Consider the following 20,828-nt stretch of genomic DNA (forward strand, 5'->3'; position numbering starts at 1 on the left):
GCAAGGTCTTGTCAGTAAAACAAAATTTGCATTTTAGACAGCAAATGACAGGGAGATAAATTGGGAGAGGATTGGATGAAAGTACAGTGAGGGAGAGAAGGAGGGGAGAGAGAGGTGGGGGGACAGCGAGAGAGAGAGAGGAGGGAGGAAGGGAGGCAGGGAGGGGGTCAAGAGATGTATGAGAGGGAGGGAGGGAGGGACTTAGAGGGAAAGAGAGAAAGAGAACTGAGAGGATAATCAGAGAAGAGAAGGGAGGAGAAGGAGAAGGGCAGATATAGCGTGCTTTTAGTTCAGCGGGGTGAACTAATACAGAAAGAGAGAAATAGCCATGGAGTAATGGGAAATATTTCGAGTCTACTCAGCTGCAGTTCGGAGGGACACTGAGAGGCTTGTGTGAGGTAACTGCTCTGCTTTTCACTCTTAACCATGCTTGTTGATGGGAAAACGAACAACAGGGCACTGACTTTACACATGAATTGCCAAATGAAATCTCTGTGCCAGCTTGCCAGTTTTCTCATGATGCTTTATTTCATGTGTTTCCAAGTGTCAAGGCTATTCCTGAAGTATTTAACATGAGCGGTGGGACATTAAGTCGAAGGGGGGTTGGGGAGCTTCTAGGCTCTCTTAAATCAATTAAAGGAGTGACAGCTACAGTAGAGGAGCTGCAATCAGGACATGTTGTGCATTCTTAAACAGGAAAGCCTGTTGACTTTTTGCAGAAGAACATGCCTGTGATTTAAGTCCTTTGATCAGTTTACGATCATATGATGTGAAGCTTGTTTGCATTTTTTTTTTTTTATCAGGAAGATCAGCATTCATGTAGCTGGCTGCAGGATCTGTTAATATGGTCAGTGGATGGGGGAAGTAAGGATTTAGTGTAGCAGATTGGTTGGTGAGCATGTCAAGGTGAAGCTCTGCCAGTTCAAAATGAAATGAAATGTTGCACCTGTTCATGGCACAGCATTCCTTTAAAGAAACATTAACAAGTAGTAAATGACTGTTGGTCTCAACTCCATCATGATCTGAGTTTAGCTGTGAGGAAATGTGGCATTTACATCATTTAAAAGCTTATACAGAAGTTCATTAACATAATAGCGATCCTTTTCTTGCAATATAATACAAATTCATTGCCATTTTCTTTTTATTTTCATACTTATTTATTATCAGTGTAGTCATCCTACTACAACCAACCCAGTGCCGTTTGCATTAGAATCATCATCACATTGATACAGTGAGTTGTTTTTGTACATTATAGGAAACCGATTGTTGCATCACACTTTTTTAATGAATGCAAAATATTTTTCTCTCCAAAGACACCTTAAATTATTAAAAGTCATTGTAACATTCACATTGCCTCTGGGGAGAGAATAATATCCCAGTGCTCTGTTTTGAACGTGATGTTGTGTTTGTCTTTAATGAGGATGGTGAGAAGTGTACATAGGTCAAGGACAGAATGAATGAGTTGGAGGCTGGGTTGGGTCTACAGCTGAAAGTGTTCAAAGTACTGTAGGTGGGGCTTGTCTGCTGCTGCTGTATGTGAAGCTGATGAGATCTGAGATCTGTGAGGGTGAACCAAAACAGTAACGTTATGGGCTGTAAAATGGAAACAATAAGCTGAAAGATGCTGAAATGTTCTGTATCTCTGGACGGCACTGCAGTCTGTTAATTATTTTCTGGGTTTATCATTATGAATGAGCACTTTCAAATTATATGTAACTATTTTTTTTTTTCAGTATGAGAAATACTTTTACGTGCAGCTGTAAGTTGCGTACATAAAATGTGTACATTTAAGCATGCCTGACTTTGCTTGTATTAGGCTAAATCTTCCTCAAATCCTTAAAAGTCACACAGAAATAAGGAAAAGTCCAAGCCTGCTCTCTTTCTCTCTCTCTCTGACATTTCAAGTGAAAATCAAATCAGTTTATTGTGTAAACAAAAGAAAAGAAATTTATTCTTAACATTCCTACTGTTAATTTATTTATTTTAACACCAGCTTCTGTCTTTGAATAAGAAAAAATACTGCATATGACGCTGGTTAATTCCCCCCCCCCCTTATAGGAAGTGTCCACAAATCAAAAACTCCTTAATTTTGTCTGATTTGCTAAATTAACCAACTCACTTAATTTAAAATACTTTTCCCCTCAGTTTAACTGTATTTAATGTTAGTCAGTGATGAGAAACAGGAAGAGAGAAGCTGCTTTTATTATCCAAAGATGGGAGCTTATGTTTGGATCAGGGGAAAAGAAATCTGCAGCACAAACTGATGTCACAAAAATTAAAACTGGGAGTGTAATTTGTTTGATTGCACCTGAGATAATTGGAAAAACGTCGCAGTTGTAACAAATGGTTAATTGTTTGTGTACTTTGTCCCTTCCCAACTTTCCAAATATTATAGTATATTGTTCTAAAACATACTATGTGAATACCAAATGTATTTTTGTACCTATGCGGTATGTGCGTGATTGATTGTTAAACATGTAATTACAAAACCGCATGCATTATTTAACCCAGTGCTGTAACATCACCTCAACTCATCCATTCTAGCACAAAACAACTACAACTCAAGCTCTTCTCACCATGTCACAGAGTCATCAGAAAATGGAGTCTGTTGTCATGGAGACTGCTTGTTTGAGTTGTCTTATAAAATGATTGAAAGCTACCAAAAATCTAAGAAATGAATCTTGAGTTGGGATTTGTCAAACTGTTTGGAAGGTCACAAATGAACTTTGATAGAACTTTAAGTCAGCAGATACTCACAATTTGAAGTCCAGTAGCTTGGAATGGGTGGTGGCAGCATGAGCTTACAGGATATTGCCATCGAGCAGATAATATAGTGAACTATATGTTTTAATATATTTATAAAGGAGGATCTTTGTATTATTGAAATGTTTTTATTAATGAAAATAAATCATAAACCACAGTAGGCCTGTACAGCCTATGACTTCTTGTTATGCTTTTTTTCTTGAAGCTGTTAAAGTAACATTTAATTTATAGAATAAATATGAACTTTAATAAACCCATTTTGGAACTTGAACCTAACTTTCCAGAAGTCCTCCAGCTTATTTAAATAATGAGATAATTCATCAGATTAAATTTCCTAATATTATATTTTCTGAAACCCACTTTTTTTTTAACAAATATAATTTATACTGCAGTTAGCTTGCTGGCACACTGCCCCATAAATACAGGTGCATGTTATGTGCTGCAAACCAGAGAGCACTTTTGAAGCTTAAGAAGCATTTTTCACTAGATAAAAACATGCATTTTGGAAATGGTCACGTCTTACTTTTTTTCAATTAATTTTGAAATTTGGACTGAAAAACATTCTGGAGTAGTGAGTGGTGCACAGGTCAGGGTTTGTTAATACCCACCTGACCTGTTAGACCATCCAAACCTGACTGACAAACCACTAACTTTACGTGTTGCATTATCTCCATTGTCAGGACTGAGGATTAAGACAAATAATGACCATTCACTCCTGCACCAGCCGCGCTGGTACCAGAACTACCAACTTAAAAGAATATATGTGTAGTTGATGGACATATTAGCAAAATCTGTTGATGTAGAAAGTATTGTATTTCAGCCAATATCGTTTTCACAAGATTGAGTTTGCAAGGCAATTTGTGTTCATCCATCCATCCATTTTCTATACCGCTTATCCGTCAGGGTCGTGGGGGAGCTGGAGCCTATCCCAGCTGACTACGGGCGAGAGGCGGGGTTCACCCTAGACTGGTCGCCAGTCAATCGCAGGGCCAACACACAAAGACAGACAACCACACACTCTCACACTCACACCTAGGGGCAATTTAGATTAGCCAATTAACCTAATGGTATTGGTATTGTGGGAGGAAGCCGGAGTACCCAGAGAAAACCCACGCAGGCACAGGGAGAACATGCAAACTCCACATAGAAGGGCCCAGACCGGGATTCGAACCTGGAACCCTCTTGCTATGAGGCAACAGTGCTAACCACTGCACCATCGTGCCACCCAATTTTGTGTTCATATGTGTGGTATTTATTCTGTATAGGAAATCCCAGGGTCTCTACAAAGCATTAACATTAGCTCAAGCTGGCTAACTCAACAGGGTCAAGAATTTTTTTCTGTTGCTTCTTGGTTACTACGGGTGGGCTTTTTTTCTGGTGTAGTACACGATGGTTTCATTACTTTTTAGCCTGCTGAAGTCACTGATTGTTTTCTGGTTATTGGTAATACAACTTGTATTTAGTGAAATGGATATAACACAAGCAATTATTTATTTATTTATATATTTTTGAGAGTGAATTGTCTTGCAGCATAATTACATCTTAATTATATACTGAATTATTGTATTGTCGCAATATTACACTTGAGAGTGAGCTTTACCAATGATATTGGTGTGACAGTGATGGTGTCTCATGTAATATCCCCGTAAACAACCATATAATCCAACAAGGACTGCAGCCCATACAAGCCACACACATCACTTCACCGCATCACCATCTGCAAAGGATGTTCAGCAGGCAGAAATAATAATCCAAGTTATTGCTTTCTGAGGCATATTTCAAAGCCTTCAATGGATATGAAGAAGAAAAGAGAGAAGCCCTGGTTTCAGCCTGGGCTATAATATTGCTGCTACTGCTACTACAGAGTTGGAGGATCCTGGTGAGAAGGTCATGGTGCAATGACCAGAAAATCTGATCTGTTTGTTTGGATCAAAGTTGCACTAGCAGATATCCAAACACAAAGTTTTGATGCAAGCTGCAAAACTGCCCTTGTGAAGTTCATCAACACATACATAAACTATGAGAAATATTTGGAAAAAAATACACTATTTTTGATATAGTATCTAAACATTTTTAAGTGAAGATTCTGACTTCATGCCCAAGTGGACCAGTCAGATACGAACAGTAGTAACGTTGTAGCTAATTCAGCAGTGTTTGCCCCGGTAACAGGACAACACAGAGGTGTTTATTCATGATGGAATTAATTTTGTTAAGCGAAGGCAGTTCAGCATTATTAATAATAACCTGGACAGAAACGTAACACTAACGTCCATCCGTCCATCTCGTGAATGTGGTTTGAATTCAGTTCGAGTTTGAATTGAGTTCAAATCTGGCGTAAAATGTCTGCTTGGACTCGAGGATCAACTGAAGAGGTTTCGGTGGTCAAAGATCGCATTGACCTCACAAAGCACATTTTTTGTCATAACTCAAAAATCCATGCAGTAATGATAATAGCTTATGACAAAATGTCTAACAGGATAAAATGATGAAGTGACATTTTATATATAAAAGGTTGAAAGTCAATTTTACAATAACATCGTAATGTTTTCTGTCCATTACTCAACACCATGACTCAGAAACAGAAGGACAAATTGTCACCACAATTTCATTGGTTTAATGGGACTAAGCTTCTTTTCATGTGATGAAGCTCTCCATCAGTCACTGCGGATGTTATATGAATTTGGACAGACATGAATTTAAACTGCAGCTTGACTTGTGGACAGAGGCATTCAAAAGCAAGAAAGCAATTCTAGTTTTGACTTAAATAAACTGCACTCCACTGAAATAAACAGTGTTTTTGTTACAATGCCTTTGACAATAGCTTCTTTTTTTTATTCTGTTGATAGGTTGCAAAAAGTCCCCCTTTCTTCTGGGAAGTTTGGGTTTTCAGCATTCTAAACTAAAGCACTAAATAACTTATGTTGCACATATAGTAACAGTATAATCATTAAAATATTTCACTGTGCGGTTTTCACCTCATGTACAAATGTTTACAATCACAACATGCACTAAACCAGTAAAGCTTGTATACCTAGGCATAAATCGATATATTTGCATTTTTATTTAACCAAAGGTTTAACTGATCCATGTAAATAATTAATAAATAATAACCAAAACATATGCTTTAATAGGCTTGAGCACCCTATTTTTCTAGTTTTAGCTTACACCAACAGCCCTTTTTAGCTTCTGCTCTTTTGACTGAATGATACTGATGTGATGTATGGATTTGGAATTTTTCTGTTGTTTATTTCATTGCTTCTTTACTGGATTTATACACTGCAGAAAGACCACCAAGGTGCACATTAATTTGGAAATAGCTTAATCATACAACAGCAGCCATCAAATTCTTCTATTTTGTTTAAGCATAAACAGGTAAAATGCAGCCTGGGTGTCACTTATTGTTTGCGAGACTGATCTCTAATAAAATAATAAAGTGGTTTCCCAGGTGGTCTGACCTCTATGCCATTGATTCTTCTTTCATACTGTGAAATCAAAATGAAATACTTTTCATTTGAATGTCATTTGAAATGTCTTGAGTCGGTGCAGTGAAAGGTGATGGCTCATCACTGTTAGTGTAGATGTTGGGTTGGTTAGTATTACCTGTTTTTTGATATATAGCTAAGCAATGAGTATTGTCTGAGAAATCATATTTTTTGATTTTTGTTTTTTTCTGTCAGACTCCAGACTTCTGCATAATTACTACTCATGCACATACTTTTGACTTTCTTAATTCAGCACACTTCGGAGATCCATTTTACATGACAATGTCCTCACCACATCTCAAAACTTCTAACCCATCCAATAACTATTCATACTGTGAAATGTGCAAAAAAAACTAGGAAGAAATAGGCACTTAACCCAAAAGAAACCCAGTGGTGAATCAGGTAAAGGAAAAGCCTTCTCAGACTGGTGTTTTCAGACCAGAGAAACTTTTCACAGCTCAGATCCCCCTTTTTTATCTGCACTGCAAGAACTTTGAATGATAATAGTTCTTGGAGCATCATTTTGAGGGACTTCTTTAAGCTCCTACTTCAGAATAGGAGCTAAAAAGAGCACAAAGGAAAGTTTAAAGTGATTGGTCCAGAGGTACGTTTATTAGTTCGAGTGACGAGTCACTCGTTGAATGACAAGTCAATGCGGCACTGTGAACCACCATTTTTAAAAACTTGCAAGAAATGTTATCCATGTAAACAAGAGCTTGTAACAGTAGCCCTTAAAAATGCAGCAAAACACAAACAAGTGTTGTCAATCAAATTGTTGTTCATGCAAATTGTGCAGAAGTGACATTGCTACACAAACAACAAGTTGCCGGGTTACAAGCTCTCTCAAAGTTCAAAAACACAATCTGATTAAGTTGCAACCAGGTCTGCGGTAAGGGAGTCTTATTCCTTAGAGAATGAGGACTGACATAACTTCTAATAAAAAAAACAAAAAACACAAGATTTAAAGATTTTATATTTAGGAAAACAGCAGGATGCATGGAATCAAAACTGAGGGTATAAATGCATTCTATATGTAGCTGCAACACCACAAGTCTAAAAAAAGCAGACCATGAAGAGGAAAATACATTTAAAAAAAAATCTGTCTGTATTTCTTGTCAAATTGCTCTTTCCATGATGAAGGAAGTGCTAGTGATAAATGGAAAGGAATGAGAGTAATACATATGCAACGTGGACAGCTTCTGTGTGGTTCCAGCTGGAGCAGCTCGTGTTGTTCCACCTCAGTGGAAGATTGATGACTTCTGGGTTCTGGGATTTGCACCTGTTTCCATGCCTCTGTCTTTCCTGTTGTCTCTCTCTCTCTTCCCTCCTGTCTATCCCTCTCCATGTTCTCTTCTCTCTCTTCTTCTGTTTGCTTGCTTTTTGCTATTCTTAAATATTAATGAGAAATTATGTTAGTGTAATGTATCAAAATTTAATTTTCACATTTCTGAGCTGTACAAGCGTCTTTAGTTGCATCGGCAGGCCTACGGCACATGGACTGAAAGTGGACTGGAAGGGTTAAGACATGTCTTGCTATGTTAAAGAACAGGTTCATTTTCATCTTAAAACAGGTCAGGTGCTCATAAGAGCAAGAGAAAAAGATCTTGCTCACTGTAATCAGTCCTACTGTTCTCACTGCACATTACAATATTCCTTCTTGATTCACAATATAAATAATCAGGAACAAAAATCAGAATCTTTGCTCTGTGCACAAGAACATTACAACCTTTAGTTGAATCTATTATGAGGCTTCAGAGATGTGAGATAATCAAATAAAGTGTTACTGTTTTTTCTGCTCTAATCTCCTCAGGAAAGAGAAGCAAACACTTGATTTGACTAACTTTGATGTCCGAAGCCTCACATTAGATTCAAATGAATTTTGGAATATATTTTATACAGAACAAGAACTGCAGAGTGTGGACTCATCACTTACATTGAAAGTGCTTTAGGGAGGTAACTTACTGATGTCCGGTATGAATAGCAAGCAAACCATGTTTCATTGTTCACAGGGGCACCTAACAATTGTTCTAAGACTGATTCGAGAAAATGTCCGTTTGAAGTGCATCCTTCCTAAAGCAAAATTCCAAGTGTGTTTTTTTTTTTTTTAATTTGGCTATGATTAGGAGCCGCTGTTACTTTTTCATGTTGGCCCCTACTGGAATATCAGATTTTATTTGAAATTTTTCAGGGAAACACTACAATGCATCACAGCGTAATAGAAAGAAACTCCTTCAGTTGCAGAATGTACCCTTGTGCATCAGTATGAGACAATCAGGGCAACTGCACAATGTGATGTAGTTTACAAAGTAAGAAAGGCCCAAGATGGGTAAAGCTTGGGCTTGGGTGGTAGGTCACACACACCATCACACCTCCACAGAGTTTGTGTCTCATGTGAATTGAAACATGTTACCGTTTCTTCAATAAACCTAATCAAGTAGTTTTTCTGTGAAGATATTGTGGCACAGATGTCAAAAAGTACCTCACTGTATGAAACACACAAGGGACAAAGTATCAGTATGTGACAAGCTGGGATGAGAACATGTTGCAATAACTGGTACATAATCATAGTTGTCAGTAGTTATTCTTTCTTTTATTTTTCACTTCTCTTAAATTACTTTCTCCCATGCTCTCTTTTTTCTTTGTTCTTATGTTGTACACCATCCCCTATCTGTGGAGTTAAACCAACACATACTGTGTGTTTGTGCTTGCATAAGCAGAGACCAGCATGTCTGGCCTACTCATACAACAAAGTTTTTCATAGAGAGTAGTGAACTTGATTCCTAATGTCAATGAGGACAGGGGTAGTCATTTCAAATGCACTGTCAGTGGACACCCAATGGGTCTTGGCAATCTATTGGACAGCTGTCCCCAGTCATACACCTACATAAATGCACACACATAGTTGAGAGTTTCTGTAATGTCCAACAGAAATGTCTAACTGAAGGCTGTTCTGGGTCACACTGGGCTTTATGGCCATGACTAACATGTCCTTGATCACATGCACTGTCAACTACTATCAGATTTAAGTGTACTTCTACTGCCCCCACCCTTTTTTTGATTTTGTGATGATGGCTTTTAGTGTACAGTTTCTCAAATTTCTTCTTCTTCTTTTCCTTTTGGCTGTTCCTTTCAGGGGTTGCCACAGCAAATTATCTTCTTCCATCTCATCCGATCCTCTGTATCCTCTTCCCTCACAACCTCATATTTGGTCTTCCTCTAGACCTCCTGTCTGGCAGCTCTAACATCAGCATCCATCAACCAATATATTCACTATCCCTCCTTTGATGTCCAAACCATCTCGAACTGGCCTCTCTAACTATCTCTGAAACATCTCACATGAGCTGTCCCTCTAATGTACTCAATCCTGATCCTATCCATCCTGGTCCTACCCAAAGAAAACCTCAACATCTTCAGCTCTGCTACCTCCAGCTCTTCCTCATGTTTTTTCCTTAAAACCACTGTCCCTAAACCATACAACATTGCTGGTCTCACCAATGTCCTTTAAACCTTTCCTTTCATTCTTGCAACACACCTGACACCTTTCTCCACGCATTCCATCCTGCTTGCACACACCTCTTCACCTGTTTTCCACAGTCCCCGTTGCTCTGGCCTGTTGACCCGAAGTACTTAAAGTCCTGCACCTTCTGTACCTCTGCTCCTTGTAACCTTACCATACTATTGAGGTCCCTCTCATTCATGCACATGTATTCAGTCTTGCTTCGGCGAACCTTCATAACTCTTCTTTCCAGAGCAAACCGCTACCTCTCTAAATTTTTCTCTACCTGCTCCCTGCTCTCACTACAGATCACAGTGTAGTCAGCAAACATCATAATCCATGGAAATTCCTGCCTGACCTCATCTGTCAACCTGTCCATCACCACAGCAAACAAGAAGGGGCTCAGAGCCGATCCTTGATGCAGTCCCACGTTCAATGTGAACTCCTCTGTCATATCTACAACACTCCTCACCACTGTCTTAGTACTTTCATACATATCCTGCACCACTCTAACATACTTCTCCGCCACTCCAGACTTCCTCACACAATACCACAGCTCCTCTCTTGGCACCCTTATATGCTTTCTCTAGTTCTAAAGTGTTCACTACAGCCACCTCCATACATTTCGCAAAGTCTACCACCCTCTGTCCTTCTGAGTTCCTCACCTGAACAGCAGACCTGCCCATTACTTCCTCATCACCACTGTTCCCTTCACCAACATGTCCACTGAAGTCTGCACCGATTACCACTCTCTCATCTCTGCATCGAATCGCATCAGCATCACACCTTCAATTTCCAGCCTCAGACTCATCACAGTCATCTTCACCTTGAGAACATTCTTCACAAACTCCTCCTTCAGGATCACCCCTACTCCATTCCTCTTCCTATCCACACAATGGTGACACAGTTTAAACCCTGCTCCAATCCTTCTAGCTCTGCTACCTTTCCACCTGGTCTCCTGGACACACAGAATATCGTCTTTCCTTCTCTGCATCATATCTGCCATCTCTCTGCCTTTACCTGTCATTGTACCAAATTCAAAGACCCTACTTTCAGTCCTAAACTCTTGCCTTTCCTCTTCTCTCTTTGCCTACGAGCCTCTCCTTCTTCAACCAACAGCAGCCCAATTTCCACCAGTACCCTGTAAATCAACAGCACCAATGGTAGTTGTCGAGCGCCGACTGATCCAGTTTGGAAGTCATGTTTGTGATTCACATGTTTAATTTGGCAAAGGTTTTATGCCGGATGCCCTCCCTGACAAAAACCCTCTTCATTTATCTGGGCTTGGGACCAACACAAGAAGTACACTGTCTTGGATTTTTTGGTGTACAGGTTTCATGATTTAATTAATTTGGCTCCAGCAAGCACCTCCAACAATCCTCCAGTCAAAAGGCCATAGCCACCAAGCTTTACTGCAATGAGTTCATAGTCAGCAGATGTAAATGTCCTAGAACTTGATGTGTTTCGGGTAGTATTTTCTCAGTGAATATTTGAATTGGACCATGTGTGATTGTTGGCAGAGAAATCTCATTAAAAAACACTGACCTATAAAAGGCTGATGAGACTGAAGAATCTCTTGCTTCATGTTATCTGTGAATGACTGCAACAAACTTTACCTCCATGGGTCAGCAAATGCAAAACAGGCTTAAAGCAATGGTTCTGATGAAGACCCAAAATAACTGAGTATGAAATAAAAGAAATGTCTTTCAGACATAAATTAAATACACTGTATCTGTCTCAGTAATAAAATCATTTGGATCAGCATTCAAGGTTATATGATCGATGTATGTGACATCATCTCTGAGCACAAAGAAGTAGAGTTTTTTTTAATGAAACAACAAAAATATTAATTATAACAATAACATAAATACCAAAAATATTAAAACATTTGTTGTCCAAGATATAGTCTAATAGATAATTAACCAAAATCGATTTAGTGAAGCCATGAAGGTAGGAGTAGGTGTTGATAGATGAGTGGATGACTTTGTAAACTTGGGCCTGGGAAGGCTTTACATGGGATTTTGGAGTGCTTCTGTGGGGAATTTTGACCATGCATGCAGTGGAGCATTTTGTGGGCTCGGGCACTGGTGTTGGTCCTGGGGCTGTTCGATGGGGTTGAGGTCTGGGCTCTGTGAGGGCCGGTTGGGTTCTTCCACACAGGATTCATCCAGCCATGTCTTTGTGGACCTTGCTTTGTGTGCTGGGGTACAGTCGTGCTGGGGTGGAGAGGGCCTTCCCCAGGCTGTTGCTGCAGGGTTGGAGGCATAACACTGTCAAAAATGAAGCATTAAGAGTTCCCTTCACTGAAAGTAAGGGGTCTAGCCCAACCCCTGAAAAACAGCCCCATACCACACCTGAATTCAATAATGAAGAAATGTGACCAAATGTTTCTTCTTTATATTGTATTGTGTCCATTATTGCCATTTGTATGACATGTCCCAGTAACAGCAGTTGCTAATCCATGTGTGGGAATCTGTTTTTACTGTAAATTAGACAATTTGTTACGTTTTTTACATGTTGGTTTAGGGATGTATGCTGTCTGAGTGCTATAGCATTTACTGAAAAAAACCTATATAACCTAAACTTAAATATAGAATGGAATAAAAAATGCAACAAAAATCAGAGTGCATCTGGAAATTCCATGGAGACTCTACAGTATGTCTTTTCACTTACACACACATTCATACCGTATACATACAGTATGTCTTTTCACTTACACACACATTCATACCGTATACATACAGTATGTCTTTTCACTTACACACACATTCATACCGTATACATACAGTATGTCTTTTCACTTACACACACATTCATACCGTATACATACACACACATTGTACTATCCTCTGTCCTGTGTCTTAAATCAAAAGTTATAAATTGCTGCTGGTATGCGGTTGCTGAGCCTGAATCGCTATGACGCTGTCTGGCTCTTTAAAGATCACTGCAGTGGAACTGGGCCTGGATACCCCCGCTGCGACAATATTCTCACACACACACACACACACACACACATATATATAAACACCCACACACATATAAACGCACAGATGTCCCCTGGTCCTACAGGTATTTTTCTCATGTATTATGATCTCTTGGGAAGTGGTAAATAAAATGTACTATGTATGCATGATTAAATATATTCAATTCAATGTATTTATATAGCGCCAAATCACAACAGAAGTTGTTTCATGACACTTTCTAATTAGAACAGGTCTAGACCCAACTCTTTAATTTAATTTTTGGAGAGGCTCAACAAAACCCCATGAGCAAGGACTTGGTGAGACAGGGGCGATGAAAAACCTTTTATAAGGTTGAAACCTCGGCTCAGACTCCGGGTCAATGTGGGCGGCCATCTGCCTTGACCGGTTGAGGTGTGTGTGAGAGAGAGAGAGAGAGAGAGAGAGAGAGGTTGGGCAAACAGATAGAGATGTGCAGCAACAGCGATAATGTGAGTGCTGGAAATATATTTTAAAAAAAGTATTAGCAATAACAGTGATGACAACATTGGTTGTAGTAACAATAACAATGAAGAACATAACAGGTGGTAATAACAAGCAATATACTTATGCGGATATACTCACATTATGCTGTTTAAATTTATATAAAGTCATATTTTATTACGAGTCTTTATCGCATTTCGCAATAACAGGATGTAGCTGCAAGACGCTTTAATACGTTTTAATTTGTGTCAAATGTGGGGATTTCAAACTTCTGGTCCAACCATAACTTAACATCAATATACACTGATCAGCCATGACTTTATGAAAACTCACAGGTGAAGTGAATAACATTGATTATCTCTGGGATATTTTAGGCAGCAAGTTGATGGTTGATGTATTGGAAGCAGAGAAAATGGGCAACCATGAGGATTTTAGCTATTTTAACAAGCGTCAAATTTGACACCCCTTCATGGCAACGGTATTCCATGATGACAGTGAACTTTTTCAGCAGGATAATGCACCCTGCTACTCTGCAAAAATTGTTCAAGAATGGTTTGAAAATAACAAGTTTGAGGTGTTGACTTGGCCTCCCGATTCTCTAGATCTCAATCCAATGGAACATCTGTGAGATGTGATGGAAAAACGAGTCCATGGAGGCCTTACTTTGCAACTTACAGGACTTAAAGGATCTGCTACTGTGTCTTGGTGCCACACAGCACACCACAGCATAGCTTCAGTGGTCTAGTGGAGTGCTCGACTGGTCAGGACTATTTGGCGGCAAAAGAAGGGCTTACTCAAAATTAAGCAGGTTGTTATAATGTTATGGCTATTATCAGCGTAAGGTTAGTAGTATATAGCCATTAATAATAATAATAATCATAATCATAAGTCCATTTCTCAACGCACTGGTATCAAATTGATACTTGAGCCATTACGCAAAGTTCTATATGTGCTTGATGACCTCTGACATTCAGGTTTCTATATGGAAACCATATATGTCAATATCTAACTGCCAGATTATCTTAAAACTAATGGAACATATTCATGTTCCCCATAGGAGTTCTGACGCAATTTTTAAAACCCCAGGAAATTTATTGTATAGTGTCAACCACAGGCCAAAGTGTCAGCCCTCATAATCTAAAGGACAGTTCCATGCTGTCAACAGACTAATTGCCCCATAAGCTTTCTTTCAATGTCACCCTCAGGACAGGTTTTGCTTTATTAACTCAATTACTGGTAAGGCCCTTTGAGCAACTCAATTTTCAGTATGATGTTCCCTCCATCCAACTCTTTAGTTATATAGTTATTTTAGTTATTTTTATAGACCCCTTTGACCATGGGTAATTTAACTCTTGACACTGATACTCAGTGGTATCAAAAATCTAAAAGAGCGATTCAGTTCTAGTGTTTGGTGTAATACAAATTCCAGACCTTCAGTGTTTTCCTGTTTGAGCCTTGGTAGCTATTGTCCATGAAACAAAAGAAATGTGAAAAAACAAAACAAAACAGGGAGGGCAGAAATTAGAATGGATTGAGATGAAATACCACAGTCTGCCAGTGGGTGGCTTATCATAACAATCTGCTTCCAGTGAGTCAATCATGATGAAGAACTCCTGATTGGTATGTTATCTGTGAGTGTCTTAACAGAAGGAACACTTTAGATTCACTTTCGGTTTTGTCCAAAGAGATTATAAATTCTCTTTGCTCCAAGTGTCACAGTTAGAGTTGCTAACTCTCAGTTCAGCCCTCCATTAACTTACATGGGAATAAATAATTTAATCATAGGGCTTTTCTCTTCCATACTTTTCATAGATATAAATATTAATGGTGAAATAATTAATAATTTTGCAGGGCTTGTGAAAATCAAACATATCTGTTTAACAGCTACTTCTTTCATGGCATCTTTTTCAAATTGTGTGCATCACATGACATAAGTAAACAGTTTGGCAACAATGTAAAATCGGCCTTGTATTCTTCCTTGGGGCTTGAATATAGTAGTCTGGAATTCTTTACTTTTCTGGCGGGAAAAGTAAACAACCAATCAGAGTGTTGATCTTTATATGGCAGAGCCAGAAATATCATCAGTTACACTGACACAAGCAGTAAAGGTTATTCAAACATAATTACGGAAAAAAAAAAACTTAGAAATTAACATATTTCTTTGATCACTGTGAAATACTGTAAGTTAAGAGCTTATAGGGACTCTCACAGTGACAAATGTAAAATGACTGCAACAAGATAGCTAGGATAGTGTATGAGCTTAAATTGACACTTTTGGTACACAATTAATGATCTAAAATCAACAGTCACTCCTGAGATTACTTTTTTGGTGTTAAGTGTACTGAAACATGAGAATGAAGAATGAGTGATAGGAGAGCTCAGTCGTCGAATAAGCTTCAGCTCATATTCATTCATCACTCACAGGCTTACAACCTTATGGTAATATATAACATATACTTTATAATAAAACAACATAATCCAACACACAGTAGAAGTGAAAGTTTCCAAATATGAAATACAGCTTTAGTCTTTGGAGGTGCTGGCTTTCATGTGTGATTGACAGAGTCATTAATTAGTTAGTGAGTGTTAACTGGTGCATGGAATATTACATGGGACACCCGTCCATTTGGCCGAGAGTTTTCACAGTAAAAAGTCCAAGCAGCTTATTCCACATGACAATTCTCACGTACATCATGTACACAAACTATTCTATCAGGCTTCTCTGACAATATCCACATCATTCTGCCCAGACTGTTAGGTGGTTCATGTTTGTGTGATTTATTCAGGTCATTTGCAATATTTATGCGCTCTTTTCTAATTTCATATCTTATGTTTGTACATATCAGAAACACATCTATCAACCTAAAATTAGGAATTTAGTCAGATAAGCTAGCCTAAACTATGATGACAGTTAATATAAATTGGATGTACAAAATGTTTTTTTATTCACATTTAGAAAAAAAAAATTGAACTGGTTCTCCCTAACCGTTCTCACTAATGTTACAGGAAAATATTGTGTGTTCGAGTAGGCAGGTCAGTAAGTGAGAAAGCATTGTTCTGAGTGCAGGAAAAAGAAGCGTTCCAGTGCTCCCACCAGCAGGATCAGCACCTTGAAGGGGTCCTGTTTTAGTCCTCTAGTTTGTGGGTCTGGTTTGGGTGGTTGATTAGCACATGTTTTTATGGGTCATATATATATGTATATATATATATATATATATATATATATATATATATATATATATATATATATATGTATGTATACATACATATATGTATATATATATGTGTATAGATATATATATATATATATATATATATATATATATATATGTATATATTCAGTTCTACCATCTGGTTAACCCACCTCTGGGCAAAAACTATTATTTCACTTGTTCAGTTTCCCTCTTGTTCTCTTGTGTGATCTGCTTTACCAACAAACTAGCTTATCTACCTCGTTTGCTAACTTATGATTGTATTCCAGTATCATGTTAGCAAAGCAGCAGTAATTGTCATTGTAAAATAGAATAAGTTTTAGCACAATACTGAATAAAGTTCACCTATGTTTAGGAAGCTGCATTGATCTTAAAAAAATAGCAGGGTTATGGTTAGCATGAACTGCACATTTATGTTCACTACAACCAAAGGATTTTGTAACTGTTGCACATACTGGACACATGAATGAAAACTTACTGTTTTCCGAGTTAAATCAAAATTTACTGCCTATATTATAGATATCGAATGCCCCTAGTAGTAGTGAAAAGACTTTTCTTTTTTTGGTATTGGTGGAATTTTCTCATGTGTCTCTGTGTGTGGGCTGGCTGTTGTCGTCCCAAACTTCGCCATGGAGTATAATATTACAGAAATGAGAAATCAGATAATTTCAACTGGAAGCGCTTGGAGCTATCGTCCCGTGCTGGGTGCAGTGCTTTTTCTGACGGTAACAGTAAAACACAAGGCACCACAAACTGTTCCTTTTTAGTCTGTCGCCTTTTTCCATTCATGTCTGTGCATGAATGAAACGAACTAAAACAGACAAGATAAGTGACAACATTTTGCCTTAGTTTAACTATTTATCTTATATATTTTTAGCACTGTTGCCTCACAGCAAGAGGGTTCCAGGGTCCTTCTGTGCATCCTCTGTTTGCATGTTCTCCCTGTGCCTGGATGGGTTTTCTTTGGCTATTCTGGCTTCTGCCCACAATCCCAAAAACATGTGCATTAGGTTAACTGGCTACTCTAAATTGCCCCTAGGTGTGAGTGTGAGAGTGAGTGGTTGTCTGTCTTTGTGTGTCAGCCTTGCAGTTGACTGGCGACCAGTCCAGGGTGAACCCCGCCTCTCGCCCGTAGTCAGCTGGGATAGGCTCTTACCCTAACAGATAAGTGGTATAGAAAATGAATGGACAGATGGACCTACTAACATAGTAAAATTAGACAATAATAATTATGACAATAATGATTCATTCTACAGCCAAAGAGCCACAGAACTTTTGGTCCCCTTTAATCTTTAGTTGTGTGCTGGGAACAGTTAGAACATTCCTGCATTATAGGTGACTTGCAGCATCTTTCTGCAATGCTACAACTTACTGTACAAAGACAAAAGAACTCACAAGAAACTAGATATTTTCAAAATATCGCCCTGGTATAAAATATTTTCTAAAGCTTATCACTTGTGGTGTACCTAAAAGTATAACATGCCCAAAAGTTCCAGGTCATTGAGATCTGCAAGCAGGTTATCCACTCTGAAGTACCACTCCACTGAGATTATATGCCTGAGATAAAGGCTCTCTGGAGAACACATTCACCATCACACACACACACACACACACACACACACACACACACACAGAAGCATCTCCCAAGAGGCATTTTTAACATCTCTTGTTTCAAGGAGCACTGATCCATGACAGCCTGGTCATGTAATGGTGTAAGGGGCAGCAGAGCACAGAAATATCCCCTATGACTTAAAGAAGTATGCTGATTTTTTAAAAACATATTATCCTTCATGGCAGCACTGATGATGAAACAGGTTTCCAGTATTTGTGAATTAGATTCAAGTTCATATTACTTATGCATCACCAGACAATCTGCAATATAAACGCAACATTAATGGTGGTTTAGGACAGCTGAGCAGAAGAGGTCCTTTTCCACAACACCCTCATCCTTATTTGCTTCATTTGTAGCATTTCTGCAACAGTTGAGAGGAGATTCACATGATTCCAAAGCACCGGAAACATGTAAATCTTCTGACTAAAGTTACGAATGGAATCAAGCACAACTACATCCTGCATTAGCAGTTAGTCCATGCTAAACAGAAGCAGTGTTGTCCTGAATGGTCAGAGTTGGTTAATGATTCAAAGCCATAATGTGTAAACTGTTAAGTTAGATGTACTTTTATAGTCAGCAGTTTGTATTTTATTTGCCTTTGAACAACATAGTAAACTTACTTCCCTGCAGTACATGTTTACTTTACGTAGAGAGGCAGCAGAAGAGTACAGTGGTTAAGGTGGTAGTGGGGAGTTTATTTTCACATTTTTATCACTCTGACTTAGCTATCATGAGCTGATTTTATAGAAGTATTCCAAACAAATAACATAATCTGGGGTTTTGTGAAATTGTCTCTTTTTCTTCATCTTTGTTTTCTTTTGCTTATCTGGGTCCAGATTGTCAGGTCAGTAGTCTTAGCAGGGAAGCTCAGATGGTTCTGTCCTTGGCCACTTCCACCAGCTCATCCAAGACATTCCCAGGTCAGACAAGAGATGTAGACATCGTGTCTTGAGTCTGCCCCAGGGTCTCCTTCCGGATGGACATGCCGGAAACATGTCCCCAGGGACACGCCTGGGCAGCATCATAACCAGATGCCCAAACCACCTCAACTGACTCCTCTTGTTGTGGAGGAGCAGTGGCTCTAGTCTGAGCCCCTCATGGATGTCTGAGCTTCTCACCCTATCTCTAAGGCCGAACCCAGCCACCGTGTGGAGGAAACTCATTTCATTTGCTTGTATTCGCAATCTCATGACCACAGGTGAGAGCTGGGATGTAGATTAACTGGTAGAATCGAGAGAATCTCTCTTCACCACAGTAGACCGGTACAGCACCTGCATCACAGCAGATGCTGCCCCAATCCACCTGTCAATCTCCTACTCCCTCACTCATGAACAAGACCCCAAGGCACTTGAACTCCTCCACTTGAGGCAGTAACTCCCCTCCAACCCACAGTGGGAAATCTACTGTTTTCTGGCTGAGAACCATGGCCTCACAGGTGCTGATCTTCATCCTTTCTGCAAACCTCCCCAGTGCAAGTTGGAGGTCCCTGTTTGATGACGCCAATAGTCTACTAAAAGACTAAACCATCCACGAATAGCAGAGACTGAATCCTAAGGCCACCTAACCTGACATCCTTTGCCTCTTGGCTGCACCTATAAACTCTGTCCATAAAGATCATAAACAGAAATGGTGGCAAAGGTCAGTCCAGCTCTGACTGGGAATGAGTTTGACTTTCTGCCGACAATACAAACCAAGCTGTGGTAATAGGTGATTCACCCTATATTATATATGTTGAATATTTTCTTGATTTCATGGTAAACCCTGCAATCCATGGCTCGAGTAAACAATCAAGGACGCTGCCGCCTTTCCAGGTGTCTATACCCCACCATCTCTGGTGTCTGTCTGGTAGAAAAAGAAGTGGGGTACTTGTCAGACTAAGGGCCTACCTGATGCGGTCCACAGCGAGTGACTATCGATACCTGGTGGGGCTTCAACGGGAGTACAGCAGCTATGTGCTACCAGCTACTTGCCCCCGTGTTTGCGGCGTTTGAGTGTCTGCAAACGGGGCTCTGTGGGTAAAAACCTTCGTCCAGTTGTCTGTGGCTCCCCACATCAATGCCAGGTCTCTTACAAATAAAGCATTCAATCTAAATGAGTACCTTTCAACACACTTCCTGGATTTCCTTCTGTTGACTGAAACGTGGTAATGAGGTGTTTACAGAACTCCTCCCTCCTCAATGCTCTTTCTCCAGCTGCAGTCTTCAAAGAAATTTTAAATGCAAGCCTCTACAAGTAAATAAATATTCTTGCTTGGAAGGACAGTTATTTACTATTGAGCTTGCATGTCCTATTCTGTGTGCTGTAGTCTATCGTCCCCCTAAATACAGCAAGATTTTTGTTCAGGAGTTTTTGACTGATGTTGTTCCAAAATATGACCAACTATTGATTTGTAGGGACTTTAACATTCCTGACTGCTGCCCTTCTTATCATCTGGCCACAGATTTTAAGAGAATTTTGACATCTTTTGATTTAACACAGTCTGTGGATGGCCCCACACAATGTTATTATCTTGTTGTAGGATGAACCCCTGACCAACTAGTACCAGAGGGTACTGCATGGCACTACAGAATGGTGTGGCAGCTGTTTTGGTTCAGGGTGCCTCTCACTCTGTACAAGTCACCAACCCTGCAAATCCAGCAAAACGGCCCCAGACCATCACGCTTCTTCCTCCATGTTTGACAGTTGATGTCACACACTGAGGAACCATCCTTTCGCCTACTCGATGGCATACAAAAATCATGCGTGATGAACTGGAGATTTCAGATTTTGATTCATCAGTCCATAACACTCTTCTTCCAGTCTTTAGTAGTCCATTGGCTG

The 20,828-nt window shown here is 39.3% G+C and overlaps 1 protein-coding gene across 1 annotated transcript in view; it reads left to right on the forward strand.

Moving 5' to 3' along the window:
• The first annotated feature begins 256 nt into the window (after window positions 1–256).
• LOC124070012 (cadherin-12-like) overlaps window positions 257–20,828 on the forward strand; it is a 76,508-nt gene continuing 55,936 nt past the window's right edge. The window contains exon 1 of the mRNA XM_046409596.1: window positions 257–398. The gene's annotated coding sequence lies outside the window, so the exon portion shown is untranslated. The remainder of the gene's footprint in view (window positions 399–20,828) is intronic.

This window comes from Scatophagus argus, chromosome 13 (assembly GCF_020382885.2).
Source record: "Scatophagus argus isolate fScaArg1 chromosome 13, fScaArg1.pri, whole genome shotgun sequence".
Classification (NCBI taxonomy): Eukaryota; Metazoa; Chordata; class Actinopteri; family Scatophagidae; genus Scatophagus; species Scatophagus argus.